We start from the raw sequence: 27133 nt of genomic DNA, 5'->3' as shown, positions 1-27133 counted from the left end.
GAATATCTTTCCACAACACCAGAAAACTTAACTATATGGAACAGATAATGCACATACCTTCTTTGACTAGAAAATGATTTTTTTGCTTCTTAGAGCTCCTTTTGTCTGAAGTTCCCATAGTATTTTACAAATATTTAGCACCCAGTTGGCAATTGAGTTTGCATGAGCATGAAAGGAAGATCAGGAAATGGGGTAGAAGAGCAGTGCCTGCGATTGCTTGTTGCTCATCTCTCCATTGAGCGTATTACTCAATATAAAGCAAAAACAAATGTGGAGTAGGAGCAATATGAACCCTCTTACTAGACAACCTGGAAACTCCCTGAGAAACTAAGTTCACTCCAAAGATTGTGGAACCCCCACGGCTCATTCATACAGCCCAAGTATATCTTTTCTGCTACTTACCTTGCTTCAAGAAGATGAAAATGAGTTCAACAGTGCAAAATCAGGTTGGCATATGTTACTCCTGCTTCAGTAATGTCCAGCTGAGGACTCTGCTAAGCTAACAGAGATCAGCAACAGATTTCAGTATTATGGACAGTCAAAAAGTTTAGACTGTGGATAAAATGCATTTTGGGGAGTAAACTGTCTGATTTCCTTGGAAAAATTATATTTCATCAAAAAACAATTATCCCATGCCTTTAAAGTCTTGATTTTCAATGGATTGAGTAATGCCAGCTTTTTTTCCCCTGTAGCAAATTTTAAACAAAAGAAATTTTCATTTTTGATCAAAAGTTTCTACAGAAACACAATACTGTTTTTCAACCCACTGTGTTTGGCCACAAAACAGGTATCCTGATATCCAGTGTTTGTTCTAACCTGCTTGAGCAAAGGGAAAAATAACTCAATAAAACCATGTACAGTATGATATGTTAAAGACTTGCAAACCTGTGCAATGGCTAAATCTTGTACTAGAAAAATTGGTGCAACTTTACTGAAGTCAATGTAACTAAGACCTGGCTTAGGGCACATGATTTTGGGGCATATAGTTTTTGGCTCTTAAATCGATATTCACACCTACAGATGGACTGATTTTCTCAGTTGCTGAACATTCATTGTAATCATTCATTTTAATGGTAATTGGGCCAGCTTGGCTGCTGTGGTGGGGAAGAGAGTGCTGAGTTTACTTCAGGATTTATGCAACTGTGGGGAAAGTTTCTGATGCAAAGGTTCTTTCCTCCCCTATTCTGGCTTTCAGGACAATGTTAATCACATCCACAGCCCCTGACCTAAGGTGAGGCAGTGCAGGAATCCATTTGAATCAGGAATTTTACAGAGCCAAAGATCTCTCTAGTAATTTGTCAACCTCCAAGCACATTTTTTCAAACTCGCTGGGTGTGACAGAAATGAAATGACAGAAATGAAAACCAAACATAGACATGCCATTAAAATGTTAGCAGAAATTACTTGTGAGGACTGTTTTGTGTTGCACATCAGATGAAAGAAGGGAAAGTGGGAAGCAAAACAAAGGATGGTATTTGCTAAGTTTTTACTGGATTTATTATCCTGTTCCCATAAAGATTCTCATCAGAGAGAGCAAGGGAAAAGTGTCTCATCTCCTTTAAGCCATGAATGAAACCTAATTCAATATAAGTCTCTCTGCTGGGCCAAACTGCAAATAGCCAGAGTTGTATAAGCAGTGTATACTTCTAAACACTAAAGGTAGGCAATAGTAAATAATAATTATTTGTTTCACTGAATATTTAACATCTTCATTTGGAAAGCAAGGCTATTTTACCTTTGAAATGTGCATTAGGTGTCAAGACATGTACACATATAAATCTGTTCAAACCAACCCTAAAATAGAGCCCCTTACATAAACACACAATGCAATTAGAAAGAAATGGTCATCTCAATATTGCTGCACTAATGAGAACTGCCTCTATGAAATGACTATATTCATTTAATTAAAAAGCCCATTATGGATCTCATTCCAAATGCTGTTCATTAAACTCTTTTGAATAAATCTCATTTGTTTTAGTGAAATGTTTAGAGGTGTCAATTTTATTTGCACAAACAGGTTTTGAACAACAAGGTCGTTGTGAAATATAGGCCATCACTCAAAGAGGAGCTATTAATGGAGAGCTGCTTAAATATGAAGAAAGTTTGCTTGTGAGGATGCATACGCTCACCATACCCAGTTACTCTCACTTGCAAATAAAACAAACCCAATAAACGGAAGGACTTTCAAGTTACAAGTGAGGAACAATGGGGGAAGATTTAAAACAACAACTGCTTGAAGGCATTTACAAAAAAAAAAAAGTGTGTGTGACCTTTATTAAACCACGGGATACCAACTCCTGTTAGCTGTTCCACTTTAAAAGTTCAGTAGAGGCAAGGCACCATAATTATTACAAGGTAAACAGATAAGGTCAGCCACATCCAGATAAATGTATAGTTCTGACTTGGTTTAGCTACGACAAGGTAAAACCAACAATACCTTGTCACCACGAGGCTTTTACAGTGCTATAGCTAATGTACATTAGTTTTTTCATGTTTAAATACACAAGTTGTTTTGTTTTTTTTTAACAGTAAAGACAGAGCCCTAGTCATAACAGCGGTGAGGAGATAGAGGGAAAGATGCATACGACAATGTCGGACTTGCGTATACAGATTATTGAATCTAGCACTGCTTCTAGCTTTGTTCACCTTGCACAGTGGGACCCTATATCTCAGTTGCAACCCAGATGTACTACAATCAGGAAATCAGGCCCTAAGTACTAAAGTCTTAACACACTGAAAGCTTCCTAAGAAGAATTTTGCCAACTATTTGAGTTGGTTTAATAAAAGATACCAGATTCACCCAAAAAACCTTGTTTGCCAGTGTTAAACATTAGACTTGAACCACACATTAATTATTTATACAACTGTTAATTTTAAGACTGCCTTTTAAGCAACGCCTCTATGCCCTGCTCACATAAAAAGTCTTTGGTATGCGTGCTGATGAAAACATGCCATGCCAGTGACCTTCATCCCAGGCCCCAGTTGCACGCCAAGCTGAGTGCACTTGTGGCAGAACATCAAGTGTCATCCACATGTATGCCCCACCAAATCCTAGTGAACCTGCCGCGTGGCATGTACAATACGTGAATTTGGCTCAGAATAACTAGAAAGCACGTTCTCAACTTTTAGTGCCTCGATCCATTATGTTGTGCGGCATGTCTGAGCACCAGCAAGAGCAGGTGAGAAAGAATGACATGCCCATATTAAAGCCTTGTTTGTCCTTTCGTACCGCCAGTACTCGAGCCCTTTGTGTAACACTATTAGTTTCCACAGATTCTGAAATCAGGATTACAAGAAACTGATTCCTACTTGTCTATTTTCCAGTCGGGGTACGTTTCCTCCAGTATTTTCCTGTGTAACTTACCTATACTTAACAGACTGAAAACTGCCATGGTCACAGTCTAGATGTGTCTAATTTCTCCTGAAGGCTCATCTCCAAACCAGCTCTCTTGATTGAGAATGCTTTGTCCCCTGGCTCTCGCTTCCTAAGCGTTGCGTATTGTCCACAAAATTCAAATACAACATCCACTGCATTAAAGTTGATAAATTAAAAAAATGCAGCTAGTCCCAATTATTCTTTTGACTTTATTTCCCAAAGCATGGGAAGTCAAATTAGTAGGTAAGAAGGGAAAACAATGAAAAGACTCAGAGTTTATGGATATTTGGAAGGGACAGGGGAAAGAAAGAAATAGTTTCTTTAAAAATTGAAAAAATTGAGTTGAAGTAATGTACTTTTTGCATTAATAAAGGCATTTATTTACCATATCCATTAGATGTTAATTTTGACAAATGTGGGGGGGAAATCTTTAAATATTAGTAGGAAATTTTCTATTAGCAATTGGCTGTAATGAATGTCCCAGTTAGATATTGAGGTAAACAAAGGAAAATATACAAATTAAAAAATGAAATAGATTAAGGATGTAGAGTCTAGAATGCAAGTTTCATAATCGTTAAGAAAATTAGGCTCTGGTTCAGGAAAGCAACATGTTTCCTCAATGGAGTTCACCAGCTGGAATTTTCAGTAAATCCGCAAACTGTTAAGGGAATATTCACGAAAAGAAAAATGTTGATTTCACAAATGCAACTGTTAGCACTCGAAGCCTGATTGTAAGACTCATATTCAGCCAATGAATGAACAGAATCAATACCAAATGACCTTCATGTCCACTGAAAATAGCTTGTCTTGAATATTTGTAAAAGACTGCTTGTTAACAAGCTGTAGATTGGAGTTACGTGGTAGACAATTTCAGACAATGTACATATTTGAGAAAATTATAATCTGCCTGCAAACAATATAGAAATAGAAAAATGAGGCTAAAGATAAGATCATTTATGAGTTTCTTCTACTTGAGTCCATTAACAATAGGCTACTCGAACAGAATTAGAGAAGAAAAAACATACTGCTTCTTTGTCCGCCTGTGCATTCATATAATATGAATTACTGAACGCGAACATTTTGAAATGAGGAAGAATTTCTACTCAAGGGTTAGATGATTGGTTGGACTTGGTGCCTTGTTTTCCAGGAGGTTCAAAGAGCTTAAGTAGTCAATCAGGGTAATTAAGTGACTCTAATAAGTCAAAATTAGCATGTGTCAATGGGTTTTGACAGGAAATAGTATCTCCATTATATGCATGATTTCATAAGACTGTTCTTTGGTATATTACTATGCAGTGACACTAGGATTCAACCACCTCAATACAGCGGTGAATATCCTTTAATGTACCAGTTGTCTTAAAAGAGGCATGCATCATAAGGACAGCAGCAGTGAGCTGTTAAATAGCAGAGACTGACATATTATTCAAAGATCACACTGCTCGAAGCAAACACAGGGCAGAATATAATTCAACAAGCACTAAGTCACCTCTGGGGTGGAGGGTGGCAGTGCACAGGAGCAGAGGATGGAAGAGACCTCCTGAGTCACTGAATCAAGTCCCTTACAATTTGAGACAAGCCCCTACAATTATCCCTCTCATAAACTGATTGAGTTCCATCCTATAACCCGTTTTTGGCGCCACTCTTCATAACGGAAAGCTCTTCTTGAATCTCACTGATTTGAGGACTGGAAACACTCTAATTCCCAGCCTAGTTTGATTCATGACCAGTTTATAACTATTTATTTTTATGCCAATGTTGTCCTTCAGCTTAAATAGCTCTTCCCCTTTCCCTTCTATTTTCTCTGCTGAAGTACTTATAGGCAGCAGTTGCCTCTCCTCTCAGCTTTCATTTTGCCAGGTGAACAAATCAAGCTCTTATAATCTTCAACAGCTTCACTGGATACAACAACGTTAACTAACGGTATGAGAGAAGAAGTGAAAAGCACAGCATCCTGATGAAAAAATAGAGCAGGGTTGCTGGTGAGGAGGAATGTAAATTATTCAGGTTGGGATCTGGCCAAGAGCGTGCATAGACTATCCCTGTTATTGTGGAAACTGCCAAAGGATCATAGCAAGTGCAAGTGAGAGCGAGCCCATTCACATCTCAATCCTCTCAGAAGCTTGGTGCATCCTTTATAAAATGTTGCGGTCCTTCCTTAAACTGCTGACTCAGAGAAAAGAGTCGTTCAGAAAAATGAGCCACTTATTCCTGTGACACTGACCCCCACCTTCAAATCATTAAGGTCTTGTCTAACTTTGCCCCCCACCCCACTCCAACCCAAACATGGGTGTTTTATACCAGTGCAGGTTTCCACTGGAAAAAAAAATCAACTTGGGTAATGATGGTCAGTGTCGTATTCTCTTGACTAGATAAGCCCTAATATATGCCAGCAAGACTGCCCTTGTTTTGATAGCCCCTTTACTTGGAAACCCTTTCCTACAGACCTAGCATAGCAGTTTATACATAAGAAAAGGAAGAGTGCTCTAAACAAATGGACAGACACAGGCAGTGATATAGATTAAGTAATAAGGGTGTGATAGATGAACTGTTGAAGCACTTAACATTTAAAGCATATTGCATCTGATATGTTACCACGGTTTTGTCAGTCCCCTGTCTTCTATTCCAAGAGGAAGTGAAGCCCTACCCATTTCATTCAGGTTTAAAGTTGCAGGAGTTTACCTCCACTCTGCCAGTACAGAAATGGTCAGACAGTTGCATCCATTCAGTTGACACATACTGCTGAGTAGTAAGTTTCCCACCCTTTGAAAAGGTCTAATGTTACATCTGTCCATAGCCTAAATGAAAGAAACAGATAACCTTTTCCATTCCCAAATGCCAATCTTCTTTCAGGCCTATTCCATGGGAAGCATCGTCCAAATTCGAATGCTCCCTCCTTGCTTATAACTCCTGCTCCATTCCCTTGAGTGTAAATGGATGCATCTCATCTCCTCTTACCCTCCCCCAGCAGTCAAAGCTGCCATGCAACTGCCATGAGAAGCCTCATATAATAATTATGATCCTATGACTGGTGTATGTTGGTTATCACTGCTCTAAGCAGCTGAACAGCAGTGGTAATTGAACTAGGGGATCTGTCACCTTAATCAACCAGAGAGCAGGACAATTTCTTTTCAATGGGACATTAATTTCAGACAAGCTAAAATGAAACCTTTTAGCAGCTTAATGCACAAGGGGAAAAAAAATTGCAGATGTCCCAGTAAACTCAAGCAGTTAAGGATAAAAGATAAAATAAGGGCTATCGTGGGAGGCAGCAGAGATGGAATTCATCCCACACATAAGGGAATAATTAATTTATAGATTGCAGAGCCAGAAGAAAGATGTGTCAGGTCTTGTCTAGTATCTGGAAATAAGTCCATATCCTAGAGATAATCATTATGTATTCCAGGGAGTGTTTGATCTTGAAAAAAGTTTTAACTGTTAAGGTCAATAACTTATAATTGCATAAAAAGAATGAATGAATGAATGTGTACAGAGAGGGTGTCAGGGTTAAAATGGTATATTGAACAGTAAACAGGACCACTATGGAAATGTCCTATGGATCTTTATAAGAATTTAGCTCTCTCGCTGGGTGGGGCTATTTCAAGGAACTAGTGCTCAAATCCCACTGATATTTAATGGGATTCTGTGGGTGCATCTACATGTGCAATTAATACAATGGAATAAACTCTGGCGCGATTTGAGCCAGAGGAAACTGGTCCTGGGTGCACAGTCTACATGTGATCCTGGGACAGCAGCAATCCGAGCCAGCATGGAGCAGGGCCCCAGCTGGCTGGGCTAACTGGGCACAATTTACACCCATGGTCAGTATCTACACACGCATTTCAGGGCAGTAAATTACTCCATCATAAGATACTATGACTGTCATAGGTACTGTAAGATAGTACTGTCCCAAACAGTAGTATCTTACGGTGGAGTTAACTCATTTATCATGCCCTAAAATCATTGCACATTTAGATGGTGATGGTTTATGGTCTACTCTTCAGTAAAGCACATGTGTAGATGCACACTGTGAAATGGAGATTTACATCTTTGCTGTACAAATGAATTCAAACAACATATGGAAAGATGTTCTTTGCTACAGATGGTTCAGGTAACTCCCATTGGACACTATTACATATTTACAAAATTTCAACAATTCTATATGTCTTTTTTTTTATATGGGGTTCCTCCTCTTCTCACACATTACAAGATCTGACAACTCAGTGGCTTTTAGACTATGCCAGTTTAGCTCTTGTTAAGACAAAAAGGAAAAAAATGTTACGTCTGTATCTGCAATAAATACTAATTTACTGTACTTATCTAAGTCAGTAGGCAAGTTTTAAAGGACCGTCAAAGTATATATGTAGTGAGATACTGCACTGAAAACTTTATAGCAGTTACTGTACATCTTTTTATTTGAGTTGGAAATAGTCTGACTGAAAATTCACTTGAAATATTTTCAGGCTTGTGACAATTTATACTGGGAAACATCTTATAAAATGGCCAACAAAATTTAATAACAAATAATAACCTTCCTATACGTTATCTGAAACACCATCTAGAGTACAGCTGAACAGAGAATTACATGACTGCCATCACATTTTATAGGATAGTTCAACAAAACTCTGGAAATGACATAATTTTCCTTTGAAATGTATGCATTTGGAAATTTAGGATTCTACATGATGCAGACATAATTCATAGCTGGATTAACCTATACAGTTCTACTGGTTTCACATCAATTCTACTTTGCAGGATTTTTCCATAAGACGAAGAGCCACTTGAAAAAATAAAATCAGGACAGAATCATAGAAAAGCTAAGTTAGACGGAACTTCAAGAGGTCATCTAGTCTAACCCACTGCTTAAGGCAGGATCATCCCTGTCTATCCTGTTCTTAGAAACAACCAAGGATGGAGATTCCACGACCTCTCTAGTTCAACTTCCTGCTCAAGGTTGTAGAATAGTTGTAAATAACTATCTATAGAAGAAATTGAGCAAATACATTCATGTCAATACTGCTTGTGTACACAGGCCTACTCCAGTGCCCCCTAAGAAGTGTTGTCTACTTTGGTAATCAGCATTACATATGGGAATCTGTTGTGTAATTATGTCAGAGGACTCCTCTTTGTTACAACAGCAATACAAAAAATAAAAATCTTTAAAAAAGGGCGAGAGAGATGAAGAGAACAGTGGTAACCACTGAGTGAAAAAGTAATACTGACACAAAAATTACATTGGTTAGACTGCTATAAACTTAGATAAAGGTTTCTAGTACAGTGAAAAAAAAGCTTTGATGAACAGTAACGTTCTGAAACATGGAATTTCAGGAGGACTGAAACTATTTGTGATGTCAAGTGGAATTTGGCCAATAGTCCTGACCTAGAAAAGACTGTACGCAGGGGAAGAATGTGGAAACTGTGACAGCATGTTGTTTTGACATTTTCAGAATGAAATGTTTTGTTTCTGATGAGGCAAAATTTTGTTTTGAAATTTTCAAAATGAAACTTTAACTTTTTTTTTAAATGGTATCTCTTAATTTAAAAAAAAAGATTCATTACTTAACAAAATGGTAAAAGAACTCAAAAAGTGCAGAAAGCATTTTGTTTCAGGCTAAATTAAACTTTTTGGCTTGACTCAACCCAACTTCTTTGTATTGTTCCTTTTTTAACAAGAAAACCTCTCAAGCTCTAATACAGTATTAGATACCAATATGGAGAACACAGAGCAAAAAAAAATATCATTCTGGTAGGTAAGGAAAAGGAAGAAAGTTGATTTAGTAGATAAAGGACTGGACTTAAATTGACAAGACCGAGGCTGAATTCAAGACTCAGCATGAACTTCCGTGAGACTATACCTCAAGATTATATCTCCCTGGTTCAAGGCCGTTAATGCTGGTGAGACACTCAGATAATCTAGTGATGAAAGGTATGTAAAATGTTGGCATAGGTGCCTGTCTTGTGAATTACTATTTACTCATTTAGGGTAAATCCAACTCTTACTGAAGTCAGAGGGAGTAATTAAGTGGCCACCGGATTTGGCTCCACCCCTGCTGAAAAGGTCTAATTCCTCTAATATGACCCCTCACCAGCTACCCTGAATTTAGAGCAACTAACAATGAGTCCTTTCTCTGGCTAGCAGGAGGGGTTTAGCCCTTTCCTTATCAGATGATGCATTAGGTCTGTAACCCCAGCATCTGAGATTAGATTCTTAAGGCATAACACTACTTTGTGAAACACAAGTTGTTGCTTGAAACACTGACTTTCCTAAAGCAAATGTGCAAATAGCTTTTTCTGAGGCACCTGCTTGGTAAGGTTTTCTTCCTCAATGGCAAATAGCAAAAATTCCAGAAGATGGAAAGGTCACCACCCTCCTGATCATTAAATCTATGGGAGCCAGACATGCTACATGGGACTTAATGATTTCCCCATTCAGATGCAATTAGAGTTTTTAAAGGGTTATTAGCAGAAGATACAGCTCATAAGGGATTCTCAAGGTGCAAACCTGATAAATCAGTAGCAGCTATGCAAAATGATGGAGGATGGGAAATGTGGCTGATTTATATTAACTCCTTAATCATTTCCTGGTATTGTGCAGCTACAAGGAGGAGTTGATGCATGGAAGGAAGTGTTATTGCCTAATGTAACTTCATCAGAGGATCAGGCCTCATAAGCCCAGCATATGTGAAGGAAAGGACTCGAGAATACCATTGCAGATATTATATAGCCATAAATGCCCAGTACATGGGCACCAAAGACTGGCAATCAAGTGGAGACATCTTGTAAAGGCCCTGAACAGTTCAGAGTGCTTCCTCTGGGGAATTTGAGTGAGGAAGGTTTCACTGCCAGTGTGTATGGAGCCGAACGGTTGCATAGCTGCTACAGAAAGCTTGGAGGAAAAGAGGAAAACTAAGCCTCCAGGTCAGATTTCCACAGCAGCTGGGGGAACTTGTAGACACACAGCTACTTACAACTTGCAAGTAGCATGTTTAACGTCCCTATACTGTTTTGACTATCATAGGTGGAAAAGGGAACAGTTGCAGCTGCAACATACAGCGGATCAACCATGAGGCAGCTGTGAGCATGCTTTCCCTGCACCACTCTCTTTGGCTAGGTGCAGACATTTAAAAAGCCCAAGACAGAATTGATCTAAGCTACAGAAAACCACGTCAGCGGCACAGTTTAGATTGGTAGCAAACCGAATACACGTTCACTCTTTGTGGGGTTGGAGGGAGGGATATTAGTCTGGGTTCCACCATTTTTAAACCAGTCTATGTGTGCTGAACTTCTGTTCTGTTATGGGTATAGACTGGTTTCCAGTCGCTTATACCTATAAAAGTGTACTGGCCTTTGTGTCAAGTACAGGATCACAGCAATAAATAACCTGGCCTCCTAAGCTAATTTCCCTGGTCTCTGAACATTTCAGCCTTTTTCTACAGCAGGTGTTGGCCTTGTGTCCAGTAGCACAGAAACCATTTTCAACTCCAAAATAGACCTTAAAACTAATTGTCACCTTACAGTGATGTTCCTTTCTTTTACGGATGACAAGAAAAGGCTTAACTCTCAGTATGTGGTTTAAGAACTGACTTTTCCAATTTTAAGTCATTCAGACTCAGGATATTAGTCTGTCTTGTATAGATGAGACCACACAAGAGCTCTGAGAAGAGATGAACCCACAACTCAAGTGAAAGCAAGAAACCGCCATAAATAATTAATAAGTGTGTGGGATCTTCAATAAAAGATATTGGATTTACCCAAAGAACCTTGGCTGCCTGTGCCCTTAGACCAATACGGCTACAACCAACACCCCTGGGATCTTCAAGAGCACTCGAATTGACTTGAATCTCCTCTCACAGACATCAGTGAAGCAGGTCTTCCCCTCCCCCCCATCAGTCCCCTTTTCAGAAAATCTAATACTTCTAGAAGTGACGTTAAAAAAAAGATATATCTGGATGCATTTGGGAACACTTTTTACCATTTGTATACACAATATTCAGTTACCTGTATGTAACATTTGCTTGTGCATCTTTCTGCGGGTTTGTGGTTATACATGAACCTAAATCAGCAGTCAAGTATGTATGTTGTTAGATGAGAATCATGGGGCCACCTCCCCATTCCGCTTTGGCCCTGTTAGTCCAAAAGGGATAAAGTGTGGCCAAAATAGCTCATGGGGAATATCACTTGAGGCCTGGAGGTCACAAGGATTCTGGTTTGTTTGCTGCAATGTAAAGGGGAGCAAGCCAGAACAGGGGAGCACTCTGTGGTCAAGATATTCTAGTTCAGCAAATGACCCTCACAGATCTATTGCAGCCAGAATATAAGTTAATTCAGTCCTCTGGCAACCCTGAGCCACCTTTGTCCATATTGTTGTTGCTACATGGCACAAAGCAATGGAAACCCAGACCCCTCGTTTCCCTGAAGTCTCTGTTTTTCTACCATGTGGTAATACTAAATTCAGTAAAGTATCATATTTTGGTGCTCCATTCAGTGACCCCCTTTTAACTTGATTTCTCAGTTTCCTAAGAGACTGCCATGACTACTTGTATGCAGGAGGAGGAATGAGCTGCCTCTAACTGAAAAAAGAGAAGCCAAACTCCTCAGACAGATCTTATTATTATTCACAAGTTCCCTAACAATAAATCCTCAGCCTATAAGTACTTTGGGTATTCTCTTTTGTGCCAACTCAGCAGTTTTCCCTTAGTTTGATTAACCCAGTAGGGCTGTAATAATGAGCATTTTTACATTCATAAAGATCTGTGAACTAAGATTATTGGCAAGCTAGTTTCCTTTCCAAATTCCTAGCTTCACTTGGTGTTTTAGCAGATATTTTGGTTGCTCCCAAATACAAATAGAATAAGGCCTGCACTTAGTAAGAAGCATTAATTCTTTGCACTGCAACCCATTTGTATCACTTTGCTGCAATTCTGCATTTGTCACCAGAATATAAATGCCATATGGGAAGCACCTGATCACTTACCTAAAAAAGTGTAATTTTTCTTGAAGGCTGCTACCACAGTGAGTCAAGAGATGCAAACAATTCTAACCACAGGAGGGTTCAGAGTAGCAGTCTGGAAAATACTAAAGTTACACTACTGTATGTATCTACATGTGTGCTTTACGTTATATGACTAATTAGCTCTTCAGTAAAGTGTCCCACAGTCTACATGTGCACCCGTATTAGGGCGCAGTAAACTAATTCACTCCACCCTAAGATAGTACTGCTGGGGACAATACTATTTTATGGCAGAGTCATTAAGTGCAATCAAATGCATGTATAGACAGTGATCACCAGGCACACATTGTGGCCCATCAGTCCAGCCAGCTGGGGGCCAGACCTCCAACTCCTGCCAGCTCCTCTACCACCATCACCTGGGGCCTAAGGCTAACCTCCTGTGCTGCTCCTCCCTGGCTCAAATTGCTGCTGTCCCAGGTGCACATATAGATGCTATGCCCAGGACCAGCTGACTTCAGCTCAAACTGCTCCAGAGTTTACTGAGTCACATTAATAGCACATGTAGATGTAATCAGTAGTGCCCTACTGAGATTGGGACATTAGGGACACCAACCGAGCTACAAGCATTAGGTACTGTGCAAAGCAGAGAGCAAGAAACTGTCCTTACAAAAGCCAATTACGATCTACATAGTTGTGACAGAGAAAGGGTGAAATGACTTGCCCACGGTGACACTAGTTACGTGACAATAGAAACAGAACCTAGATCTCCCCACTCCTAGTCAGTTCCTTCGCCACAGGACCTCATGTAGCTACATGAACACAGATAAAAAAAAATAATAATACAAAGAGTACTTTGAGAACACCAGTAAGGAGAAAGGCAAGAAGGTAGTTTACAACATCTGGCAGCCCTTTGGTTAACTGTCTTATATAAAAATGATTAAACAAAGCTAGTGATTTATGCCTGATGAATTGTATCCACGCTATGAATTTTAAACAAAAAGCCTTTACTGTGCCCTGGGTGGGGATGTACCATGCCTTTAATAAGGGACTCTGTTCACAAGGGATTCTTTATGCAGTCCAGTCATGCATTTTCTGCATAAGTTTTGTATCACCAGCTCAGGCAAGCTGGCACTTCCCATCAAATCTGAGGAGGAACAACCTCCTGTTCTAAGATGCACACAGAGGTGTACATAAGAGTTGAAACTATGACTGTCCTTGATCTGATATGGCTTCTTCTCCTTTCCTAAAGCACAAAAAACACTGCAACTTCTTTAGAAGCAAGCAGCCAAGACATTTTGCATGAGCAACTCCTGGACTGACAGGGCTGCATAGCCCAGTGGATAATAATAATGTACAAAGGTTTTGGTAAGATTATTTCTAATCAGCTGCCCTGCCTTGTATTGTCCATCTCTGCTCTGCCACTGGTGCCCACAGGATGGCAAATAGAAACTTTGGACTTACTAAGCCTGAGTTTCACAGAGGTTGAGAGCCTTCGGTGATGTTGACATGGAAGAGAAGGGAACCTGCTACCCATATGAGCCAGGAGCAGCTTACTTCTTGGAAAAAAGGGGGAAAAAATCCAACTACATTACACCTGTGCCATGGGAAAGTAAGAGGATATATGACTACAGGGCTGTGCACTCTGAGTACTGGGGGCTGGCCTTGGGAACGGATGAGGACCAAGTTAAAGCACAACTGAGAAACCCCAGAAGTTTAATAGTGGCAGAGAACTCATCCCGCCATGGCTCAGAACCTGACCTGGTCTTCCTCACATTTGAGAGATCAAAAGAAGAAAATAATTAAATAAGCAACATTTTGGCCTCAAAAGCCTGAAAAGTTAATGAAAGAGGATAGTGTGTGTAATTTCTACTGAATGAGGCTTTACGGTTGCATTTAAGCACTGGAATATGTATTACAGAATGATGCATTACCTCCTTCCCTATATAACCATTATAACATACACCAGACAATACAGACTGCCAGCCCTTGCATAAGAGAAAAAGAAGGAGTGACAAGTACTAGCTGTGTATTAATATATCATGGCTGGCACACTATTATTTTGTCCTAATGTCCTCTGAGGGAATTGTTTTTAAGCTCTGCAGATATGGTTCAGAACACTGTCACTTGTCATACAAAATGTAATGCCTGTCCAAATGCCGCATGCAAACATCTGTTACGCTCTTCTCCCCTGGCTTGAAATATCCTATAATGTAAATCTGCCAAATCATCACCGGTGTCCCAGCAGGAGGATTTTGCTAACTTTTAAACTCTTTGGGCCAAATTTACAAATGATGCATAGGGAGTGCTGCAATAGACACTTAGGTAAGCTTTTGTAACTCATGCCCAAAGGAGCTGGAAGACAGGCATGTAGCAAGAACAAAAACAACTGCCAGGAGGTTATAAGTCAGTGCAAGTTAATAATTACAGTTCTGCATCCCTCATTCACATAGGTAATCATTTTAATTGCATTTCTGTTCAACTATGGATTTCTTGTCCTTTACACTAAGACAATACCTGAATTCAAAGCACCATGAAGTCAACAGAAAAACTAACTGATCTAAATTACACCATTTACAGAAAACCATGCAACTTAGACCAATTCCACCTTGGGCTTTTTGAATGTCTGTACCTAGCCACTACCTACAATTCACATTGGGTGAACTGCAGAAGCAGAAGAGTCACACCCACCCAAGGGTACCTACAAAAGTAGTCTAACGAAGCCAGTAAGATCACTCACATGTCAAGGAGAAGGTTGGTCCAGTGGTAAAAGCTAGAGCCTGACAGTCAAGAGAATCCCTGTTCAACACCCTGTTCCACCTTAAGCTTCCTGTATGATCTTAGGCAAATCACATAGTTTTTCTGTGCCTCAGTTATCATCTGATTTATAATGTAAAGATGTGGAAGAATGCATTTCACAGGGTTGTTGCAAGGAAAAATCCATTAACTACTGCTGTGTGTTCAGATGCTAAGATATGTACATCCCTCTGAGAGGACTAAGGACTGATCTTCCTATTACCGACATCAACAGAAATGAAAAGAGGAGTTTGAACAATACAAAATGAATTAAAAAAAAACAACAAGGCTGTGAGCACTAATATTGGCCATCCTGCACATTGACTTTCACAACCTTATGTTTCTGTAAGAGAAAATCCTCATATCAGTTACAGGCACTTAAACCCAATCAACTCTCTTGAAGTTAATGGAGTTAACTTCAAGATTTACACCGATGTAAGTAACAGCAGAATTTGGCCATTAATGGTAAATTAGACGATCTTAGATATAGGAGCAATTACTGTTATGCAAGTTATATTACTTCACGTAACATCTCGGAAATGAGACTTAACTTCAAATTCAGATGAGGACTAAATCGATGGCTAGTGAACTGAACTTAATGGCTTAGCACTCGGTAATACTGGCTCATAATTTGCCATTTATTGATACTTTCTCCCCCACCAGATTCTTAGAATCATAGAAAGTTAGGGTTGGAAGGGACCTCAGGAGGTCACATCTAGTCCAACTCCCTGCTCAGAGCAGGACCATCCTCAACTAGATCATCCCAGCCAAGGCTTTGTCCAGCTGGGTCTTAAAAACCTGCAAAGATCAAGAGTCCACCACCTCTCTGAGTAACCGGTTCCAGTGCTTTACTACCCTCCTAGTGAGAAAGTTTTTCCTAATATCTAACCTACACTTCCCTTGCTGCTACTTGAGACCATTGCTCCTTGTTGTGTCATCTGCCACCACTTCAACAGTCCAGCTCTTTCCTCTTTGGAGCCCCCCTTCAGGTAGTTGAAGGCTGCTATTAAATCCCATCACCGTCTTCCCTTCTCCAAACTAAATAAGCCCAGTTCCTGCAGCCTCACCTCCTACATCACATGTCCCAGCCTCCTAACCATTCTCACTGCCCTCCGTTGGACTGTCTCCAATTTGTCTACATCCCTTCTGTTGTGGGGGACCCAAAACTGGACACAGGACTCCAGATGTGGCCTCACCAGTGCCAAAGAGAGGGCAAGAATCATTTCCCTCAATCTGCTGGCCACTCTCCTACTAATGCTGTCCTGTATGCTGTTAGCCTTCTTGGCAACGAGGGCACACTGTTGGCTCATAATTCTTGGGTTTGAGTCCTGTAAGGCACTATTGTGTTTTACTGAAAATAAACTAATTCTCAGTAGGCAAAAGTATTTAGAACCTATTTAAGGGTTAAACAAGGAATTCCTGGGGAAACTACATTACAATTTTTTTTTAAGGTTTCCCAGAAATAAAAGCAAAAAACAACATTTTGAAAACTTGCCCACTCCCAGCATACGTAAATCAAACTGTTGTTGATCAGATATAGAGAACGTCTAAAGGTACAGCCCATTAATAAATCTATCCCAAGTGATACAAAAGGCAGTTTTTGAAAATAGATTTTACGATACTCTGGAACAAAAATGTTCATCTGTCACAAGATAGTAGCACGCTCTACCCCCAGCCCATAATCCTGACACTTAAACCTCTCACTATAATTCAGCCTTTCCTTGCAGTTCATTAACTTCTTTAAAAAGCAGGAAAGGAACCAGGAATACTCTAAAGAGCATCAATGGGATTTGATATACGTTATAGTAAACAGTGGTTTCTACTGTTCAATATATTCTCATTTTGTTTTCTGTAAACCAATCTCATTACATGAATTTATATCTCAGGATTTGATCTGAGAATCATGTAACAAATATGAATAATAAGCTTTTGTGTGACTGTCATGAAACAAGCTAAAATACAAGAGCTCACTCCCTCATTTTGAAGAGAATTTTACGCTGGCAAAAGGGATTGGAGTAACATGCTTTTTAAAAGCAAACCATGAGACAACTAGAAAATTTTTCAGAAACACAAGAGTAGTGAACTCCCAGTGACTTTCCAGTTTTGAGGCATCCAACTCCCCTAGACTCGAGTCTTATTAAAATGTATCCATTTATTTTATTTATCATTATTTATATATTTATCACGTTAACTCTATCGAGTTAGCTTTAAAGTAGATATTCAAGTTCCAAAACAGTCTAATTGCAGGAGCAGGATGCAATAATTTACATTGCTGAGAGGGAGGATAAATTAGAAGTAGGTCCTAAAAAGTTAGCTTAGTTATCTCTGTGTTATGCTGCAGATGCTACACTGCTGTTTGCACTGCACCCTACCCTAAGTTCTCCTGAAAACCACCTGGTAAAGAATTCAAAAGCGCCCAAAAGTCCAAACCTGCTTCCACTGATTTACATGGTCATTTTATATTAAGCTTCAATGGGAGCAAAACTGAACTGTTTTGAAAATCCCGGTCCCATTGGGTTGATTTTCAAAAAGGCTCAGTTATGTTCAGCCAGTAGTAGCTGCTGGGTGTAGAGCAAGCTGAAAATCTGTCCCAGTGTTCTTTTAAAATAGGCTAATTTATTGTGGTCACATCTACCTTTACTGTCTGGATCTAGCAACTACACTACCACACTCCTTGACAGCTAATGGAGCTATTCCTTTAACTCATGTGACAGAGTCAGAAGGTCTCAGATTCAATTGCCTGGGGGGCAACCATAGCTCCTTATAATATGATTTATCAACAGCATGAAAAACGTGCCTTTGCATGTCCCCAAAAACATGACACTGCTACAAGCAAAAAGCAAATAATAATAATACAGCAATAAATAATTAATTAAAACAATGTACTTTGCCTACTGGCACAATCCCCCCATAGATCTCAAAGCACTAGAGCATCATTACTGATTCAAACTGCCCAAAGAACTGATCTTTACTAAAGTATGTGAGGTTCCTAACAGCAGATGTAGCATAAAAGCACATTGCCCCAAGCAAAGAAAGAAAGCCTGGCTTTGCGTCATGGCTACTGCTGTACAAAGTAGTTTGAACAAGAAGGATCAGAGAAGAAGTTTGATGGAACTGTTTTCTATGCACCCATTATCTATCTACATGAAATAGAGTGGACAGGATGAGATGCATTAACAGGCAACAGCAAGACGCTATTCTTGTCCTACATGTAGCATGGCTCAAATGCGATCTGAATGGCTCCTTAGTGTTTGAATTTATAGTCTACTTGGGGACATTGAGTATTGTGTTGCACTATAAAGAACTAAAAGCATCACAATCATTGTTTATAAATCTTTGAGAAAAATTCATTTTCCTAGCTGCAACTATGACAACAGGCAGCCCAATATTGAGCTGGGATGCATAGTGTAATATACAACGTATTTTTTTATTTTTTCAGGTTCTGAGCTGGTTTATTAGAAAATGTGGGGCAATTAGACCGCTGTCCACGTATTTACTCAGTATGCATGGGTTTCATGTACTGGAAAGTTACCGAATGGACACCTGAAGTTCTGCTTTGTTGGGCTGCTCTGCTTTTACTTAACTGATGTTAAGAAAAGGTTTGGAATTCAGTCCTGAATTCAAACCTCCACAAACTTTGATGGAGGACTGCTTTAGATCTAGGATTGGTTATGAAGTTTACAGCTACCTCTTTCCCCACCCACCAAGCTAAAATGAGCCAAGTCAACTCATTCATGTTCAAGAACTTGTGCATGTTCTGGATGCAAGTCTTGTAAATGACTCTTCAACGGAGGAAGTTTCATTTTGTTTGCTGCATCAGCTTACCCTGTTGTGACTCCAAGGCAACGCTATGACTTAGATGTTGTTATTCCTGATTTACCACATAGCAGGAATAAAAAGATTTTGGTTTTGTGCCAGCACCTCTAACAAATACAATGCAGCATAAGCTTACTTTTGTTACTAAATGTTTGAACATTTTAACTTCTGGAACTAGTACGTTATAATTAATTGTGCTACTTGTGTCATCTGTTTGCCCATATATAGCATGCTGTCATTCAAAATGAACATTTTATGAAAGAGGTGGGAGTAAAATGGTCATTTTTCTCTGTACTTTACAAAAGAAAATAAAGTGGCCAGTGTGACCTATTAGCCATTATAAACATTGATCAATCTGATAGCCGTTACTGAATAACAAAATTAAGAGAGTGAAACGTCCATGTCTCTTGGCCACGCAATTACATAGGGCTAGAATCTGACGCCTTATTTTCCTTAGATGCGACTAAACCATCTTTCTTCTCAGATATCCACTCTTCATTCTGGCTAGGGAGAGACATTACACATAAACCAGTATAAGTGAAAAGAAACTGGTTCAAATCTGTAACACAACAGAAGTTCACTGCACATAACTGCTTTCAAAATGTCCCAAACCAGTTTCAGACAAAACTGGATGGGTACAGTATCAGACTTAACTGATTTTGGTTAAATTGGTTCATTCAACTTCTGTCCCAGATCTTCTCCAGATTCAATTTAACTCTCAGTCCCCCAGCATCCCAGGATGCTTTTCAATGCTCCCACAAAACCTTACTCACAGGGTGGGCAGACTAGCCTTGGCCCAAGCTGTCTGCTGCAGCCCAGCAGGGAGGCATGCTCTAGAGCCCCCCAGCTTCTGGCCTGCGCTATTCCAGACATGTGGCTGCATGTCCAGAATCACAAATGAATGTCTGTTTACTTGCTTACTGGTTCAACCTACAAAGCTTAAACTAACCCGCAAAAATTGAATCAATTCAGCCTTGGGCTTTTTGACTGCCTACACTTAGCCCATGTGTCTACGTCTTCTCTTTGCTCTGTTTTCAACATACTTACTTAACATTCAACCTTCTCCACTTAATTCTGGTTTAGATTTTGTCTCCAAATGCTGTACCCAGAGGTATTCCACATCTTTGTACATGGAAATCCTGCATGGATAGGGCTCATCTGTCTCTGCAGATTGCACTTCCTTCTCAGTCCATGCTGACTTAGCACCAGAGCCATTTCTATACTGGTCTTAATGGAGATCCCTAGCACAGCTTGTGGAATCACTGGAAGGCATATAAAAACTGAGAATCTGCGTACAAACTACTTGCCATTGGGCTCCTAACATTTGCATTTTTCCTGATTTGTGCCACTATAGTAAGAAATACCATCTTTGTTAAACTTAAGTATTTGCATTCACCTAACTCATGTTTGTCCAGAATATTATTTTTACAGCTGCTAAAAACATCATTACCAATCAAACAGCCAGTCTAAATTATTAAGTAAACAGAACAATTTATGTTTCTACAATACACAATATTCCCTATCCAAGCTCTGAAATCAAGTATGCTAGACATCAGGGCCTCTCTTCCCTTGGACCAATTTCAAGATCCAGTATTTTATCATCATTTGTTCTCAGATTATAATTGTCCATTGACTTTGATTAAGCTCTTCTTAGACTGAGCTCTTGAGCACAGAGAGCATTTCTCTCCCTTAAATGCACAGACTAGCTTGCTTTGTAGGTGTTGTTCCCTCTCCTTACTCTTCATTATTCTCTTATTGCTGAATTTGTTTTTCTAAAAATAATTTCTGAAAACTTCCCTCTGCTGTCCCTTTTTTCCCCATTTATTCCCAGTCTTTACCATCAGAGATGGATGTTATTCTTCATTATGTTTCCTTTTCTAACAACACAGCCTTCAAAACTGGAAGTAGATCAAAATGAGGAAATGCTTTGCTGCTTGAAATGTGCCTGTGAATTTGAGGAAGGAGTCTATGCTACTTCTCAAACCAAATAATCATCATTATTGAAGCTGTCCAATTAAAACCAAACTCAGTCTTCCAAAAGGCAGAGCACCCACAACTCCAGCTGATGTCAGTAATAATTATGTGAGTTCAGAACATCTGGAAGTCCAAGCTGACACTACTGGAAGGTGATCACTCAGGAATAGAGTTGCCTCAAAATTAGACATAACTTATGAAAACTTGGGCTTTTTTGGTTTCTGTGGCACTTCCAACATGCTACATGCGGTACAGACATAAAAGACAATGTTGTAGCATAGAAATACAAAAGAAAAAGTTAAATCCTTTTATTTAAATCCCACAAAACTTTTTTTTTGGTTCTGTGAGGAGGTCCTACGGAGATCTGGGTGAAGGCATATATAAGTCTTCTTTCTCTAGGGCTTTTATTAGGTTTCTGAAGCTGTCCTATAAGGTATGTTCCTGAATGGCAGACTGAATCACACTAAGTTTCTGTATGAAATAAACAGTCTTCGTAAGTATGGTTCTGAATCAGCAAGATGCTTTAGCAAATGTCTCCGTTGTCATGAAGTATCATGACAACTCCTAGTGTTCGGAAAAAGGTATGAACCTTGGTAACTCACTGAACCAGTGACTATCGTTTCAGTTACAGTGCAATTCTCTGCTCCAAACAAACTGAGCCTGTAATAGGGGCTGCACAGGCAAGGAAAAATAAAAAATTAAGGTTTCATTAGATCTTTATGCTTCATGGGAAAGGCTTGGACTGCTGCCCAAAATTGGGCTTGTGATGAAGGCGAAAACTTGCTACTGTTTGATAATATTGTCATTAGCTTCACTTAGTGATAGCCCTTTTGTTGGCTGCTGCTGAGAATGACATCTAGCCACTTGGGTCATAGCTAGATTAAGTTTATTATTGTTCAAGCAAGAAAGCCCATTACCAGACCAACAGTTATCCAGCTGCCTTTTTATTTGCTTTCTTTTTTTACGAGTCAGCATCAAATGCCCGTCTTGACTCATAGCATTATGAGACAAGCATTATCCTTGGATGTTAAGAACCTATTTGAAATCTTCGCTTTGTCCTCCCTGGCATGGTTTGACTCACCAGTATAAATGGGAATTGTTTGGGCCCATCTTGAACCTGATACAGAAGTCTGCTTTAACTCCAATGTGAGCAGAATTTGGTCCTTGGAGAAGAAGGACTATTGAGGCCTCCTGTGCAATTATCAAAATAACCTATATTCACTTACGCAAGTCTTGCATTTGTGCTAGCTCACTCCACCGACCAGCGGCTTCAGCACAACAATCCAGGACCAGAAAGGGCAAGAGCGTAAATGAAGAACTCGCTTCTCTGAGGAGATAAGAATAAAGTGAGACTTTCATCCTGGAGAGCTTAGCTACATACTCCTGGCTTCACAGGTTGGTCAGCAGTTCCCTCAGTAAGGCAGGCTGTATATCCCCTACCCTGTCTAGTCGTCTCATAGCTCTCTATCTTGTTGGTAGACACAGCTGACCACATGCCCTAGGTGGAATGCTTGGGCATATTGAGAGGGGAGTACGGGGTAGTATTAGGGAGACGCTTTTATTTTGTATACGCTATTGGTGAGGCCGATACGGGAATACTCTAGTTCTGGTGTCCAAATTTTAAAAGATGATGCTGAAACATTAGATAGGGTACAGAAAAAGAGTCACAAAAAAGTCTGAAGGTGGAGAAAATGCCCTACAGTTAAGAGACTTAAAGAGCTTTTTCTGTTTAAGTTATTAAAAAGAAAATTGAGAAGTGACTAGTTTACTATGTATAACTAACTTCAGGGGAAGAAAATATCAGGTACTAAAGGGCTTTTTATTCTAGTGGAGAAAGTCAATCACTAAACTAATTCAAATTAGATACAAGGCACAAAATGTTGATGCTTCTGGTGATTAACCATTAGAACAAAGTCCCAGAGGCATCAAATCAAGACTGGGTGTCTTTCTGGATGGCATGCTTTAATCAAACATAAAATATTGGGCTCAGCACAGGGTGACAGATATGGCTTGTCTATACAGAAGATTAGATGATCATCAGATTACATGATCTAGTGGTTCCTTCTACAGTGTTCATAATTGTAACACTAAATTGTTGTGCTTTACCTTCCCTTTTCCTTGTGCCTTTTAATAAACACAGCCCATTTTAGTTCAGCTCCTGAAATCCCTGAATGTAGACTAAAGAGATCATTCACATTACAAATTGTACCATCAAATGCACATATTACTGCTTTATGATACTTCTGCTTAATAACAGCAAAAACTACTAGCTCATCGATAGTGTTTTTTAACTCTCCATCTTAAAAGCATCTTGCTTTGCAAATGCACATGATTGCACATATTTTGAAACATTTTCCAGGATGGCCACAGAGCCAAAAACTTCATTCCCTTGTGCCTTGGATCAATAATAGTGGACCAAAACAAAAAGCAGATTATTTTCCCTGTGAATACCTGACAGTAAATACTTTGTAATGTCCTCTGACCAGTACACACACACAATGACCATACATGCTATAAGTACTATTGTAACGTGCGCACATGCTTGGCTTGTGTATGGTAAGGTGTGTGCTTTTGGCTGTTGTGAATGGGGGGGCGGGTATGTGTGCTTTTATGTGGGCAAGATGGTCCCTATTGTTCTGGGGCCTGTACCTTGTCAAAATATGGAAAATCCTCTGGCCTCATTGGAGAGGAAGGAGAAGATTCCCTAGACAAATCGAGTAAGAGAAAGGCTAGAGCGTGGCACTCCCTAATTGGAGAAGGTTTGGGTGATGTCGTGCCAGGACCATAAGAACAACTCAACTATGGGTTTTTTTTCTTTCTTTCTTCTGGGGCTGGTAATTGCTGCACAGCTGGATTGGGAGCCAGAAAAACTGCTTCCCATGGGGAGGGGGGTCTCCCCCCTCTGCACTGGAGAGGCAAGCAAAAGCTGTGTGAAGTGAAAGCCTCAGGTACAGAGGGAAAAAGTCTGTCTTGGAGTTTGAGACCCCAATTTTCTCCCTCTTTCCCCTTTTTTTTCCTTAAATGGGAGAATACCACAGGGGTATTAATCCCTGGAACAAAGTGATCAGAAATGGAGTCTTGGTAGTTTTGTTGGCAGTTTTAGCCACAGAGTCCTTAAGTGGGATAATACCATGAGGTTATTAATCCCTGGAGCAGACTGACCAGGAACAGGTCCTGACAGTTACTGGCCACGTGGCCCCTCTGTGTTGCAACTGTAGTGTCTCAGCACCGTGGTATAGCTGGGACTGGATGTCCAGCCTACGCCCATAGGCCTGGGCCCTTTTTTCTGTTTTGCAGCTATCACGTTTCAGCCGAGCTGTGGCTGAACCCCAGCCGTACGTTTGGCTGGCAGATATGAGCCAGGGTGAATTCTGGCACAGCTTAAGCCAGGGTGAGACCTGGCACTTCTTGTTGTTGATCCAGGCCTCAGTGCAGTATAGGCCTGCCCAGTTCAGGCCCAGTGAGATAGACTACAAAAGGAGGCCCAGCCTATGTCCCAACCAAGTGGTGTGGTTGGGCACTAGTTGCAGTTCATGCCCAAGCCAAGATAGGCTTGATCTTTCCTTCAAGGTTTTTTGTAGTTTTCTGCCCAGCAAAGCTCGGATTGGGACTAGGAATTTGGGGAGCTTGGGGAATTTGGGACTAGGAACTGTGGCTATTGAAAGCCACCGTTAACCCTTCAAAGCCACCATGCAGAAGTGGAGGTCAGCACTCTACTACTTGTCCACGTGCAACAGAGCCCCTTGCAATGCAGAAGAACCCATGCTCTCAAGCAGCTCCCCGTGGCGCAATGAACCCAAGAAGCAGCTCATAGGACTCTCCGCTGTGGGCCCCCTCTCCAGCCCATTGCTGAAGGGCAGGTATAGGGGTGCAGGCCCCCAGAACTATCTTATGGGGAGCCCCAAATCTCAGACTGGGCATGGGTGAAGCCTCTCCCAAGAGGGGGCCACCTATAGACTTTGTTTTGTAGATAATAATGTTATAAAATTACATTTAGCATTTTCTCTTGTTATTTTTGTTTGCTTGTTTTTATTCTTTGTAATAAATTTGGGGTTTTGTGTTTTTGTGAGGATGGGGTTTTGTTTATATGGAATGCCCCAGCAGATTGAGTGTTCCCAGTTTTCTGGATGGGGGCTCGAGCCACCGGTATAGTTTATGGGATACCCTGAAATGTGAACCTGGTCCTTTTTGCTGCTGACTGGTACCTGGCAGAAGGGTTACACTATGTTCTATAAAAACAGTACTCCTTCCTTAGAGCTGTTTAGGTATCTCCTTTGGAATACACATGCTTGAAATACTGCTAGCATGAAAAGGTACGCATGTAATGCATCCTAGGCTAGGGTCTTTTGTGCCATTTTTTTTAGACTATTTCAAGCAGCTGCCAAAAAAGGGTCTCAGCAGGAGCTGCAAATCCTTAAGGGCCTGAGCCTCCCCTTGTGTTTTGTATAACCCTGAGTATATAGTGCTCTGAATGTTAAAGCAGAGACATCTGTTCATATGTGAAAGGGGGAATGGTTTTAGGAAGCACCTGGAAGGTATGAAAAAGATATAAAAAACATTACTGCCTATCATTTTATTTAAGTAGGGTCAAATGATACAAGCACCTTCAACAGAAGCTTTGCATAACAACAGAGAGCAGAATATTGACTCTTTACACTTATCAAAGGGACCTGTTAAATAAAAACAAGCAATAGCATCATTCAAAATGTGTACCCAAACCTAGCATTGTCCACTCACGCAATTTCAGCATCAGTCTTGCACCATCTCCTGGAGTCATGGTATAACGTGAGAATATTAGTTTTCATAAAAATTAAACACAGGAGGTATGGCAGGTGGTACCTTAGCAACTAACAGGTTCAGAGAGGCAGGAAACACAGAAAGAAGCAAGACATTTCTGGACTCTAATGACTAAGAAATCAGGTGGCTAATAAGGAAGGACGCAAACACATTGTTTTTCAAATTTCATCATTTTAAGGCGCATCTAATGTGTTTTTTAAAACTTATGATTTTGAACACCTGGAGTTAGCACAAGACAGTGCTGCTCTATGAATGGGGCTTCTAGATGCTAGCACAATACAAACAGCAAGACACTCATGCAATGTCACCCCCATAGATCTCAGTCGGAGTAGTGAATATTCAATGCTTTTAAAAAGGGCTCAGAATCTCCACAGATTGGTCCCTCAAATTGTCCAAACAGCTGTGCATCTAATTACAAAATACAATGTACTGTAAGACCTCCTTTCCAAGAGTCACAATGCAGCAGTTCCCAAACTGTAGGTAGTGACCCCAAAAGAGGTTGCAACATCCCCTGCAAGATATGCTAGGGAATCTGGTCGTCACACCAGATGACAAAGCTAACCTATTTAACGACTTCTTTGCCTCCATCTTCCTGAGCAGGGACCGGATCAGCCCCCACACTGGGCCCCCCTCAGGCCCCAAGAGAGGCACACCCAGGCCAAGGGTCAGGGAGAATCTAGTCAGGGAACATCTGGCGGGACCAGATGTATTCAAATCAGCTGGTCTGGACTATCTCCACCCCTGAGTGCTGAGGGAATTAGCTGAGCTCATTGTGGGACCCCTGGCACGGCTGTATGAGCACTCGTGGTGCTCTGGTGTGGTGCCAGAGGACTGGAAGAGGGCCAATGTGGTTTCCATCTTCAAAAAGGGAAGGAAGGAGGACCTGGGGAACTTTAGGCCAGTTAGTCTTACCTCGATCCTGGGGAAGCTTTTTGAGAGAATTATCCTGGCACATGTCCACAAGGGGCCACCGGGGGAGATTATGCTTAGGGGCAACCAACATGGGTTCATTAAGAGCAGGTCCTGTCAGACCAACCTGGTGGCCTTCTACGACCAGGTCACCAAACCCTTAGATGCAGGGGTAGCAGTGGACATAGTCTTCCTGGACTTTCGGAAGGCCTTCGACACTGTCTCTCACCCTGTTCTCATTAAGAAACTGGGTGACTGTGGTGTCGACACCCACACAATCAGATGTGTCGCCAACTGGCCGGAGGGCTGCACCCAGAGAGCTGTGGTGGACGGGTCATTTTCGACCTGGAGGGATGTGGGCAGTGGGGTCCCCCAGGGCTCAGTCCTTGGGCCTGCACTGTTCAACATCTTCATCAGTGACTTGGACGAGGGGGTCCAAGTCCAACATCCCACTTCAAGAGGGATGTGGACAACATAGAGAGGGTCCAGAGGAGGCCACTCACATGATCAGGGGGTAGCAG

At 40.6% G+C, this 27133-nt stretch overlaps 1 protein-coding gene across 1 annotated transcript in view; it reads right to left on the bottom strand.

Annotated features, from left to right (window-relative positions):
* Positions 1-27133, bottom strand: part of LRRTM4 (leucine rich repeat transmembrane neuronal 4) — an 860180-nt gene that overhangs the window by 215589 nt on the left and 617458 nt on the right. The gene's annotated exons all lie outside the window — the stretch shown is intronic.

This window comes from Gavialis gangeticus, unplaced genomic scaffold (genome assembly GCF_001723915.1).
Source record: "Gavialis gangeticus isolate Ggan-Ray unplaced genomic scaffold, GavGan_comp1, whole genome shotgun sequence".
Classification (NCBI taxonomy): Eukaryota; Metazoa; Chordata; order Crocodylia; family Gavialidae; genus Gavialis; species Gavialis gangeticus.
This window is presented reverse-complemented; position numbering and strand designations above follow the sequence as displayed.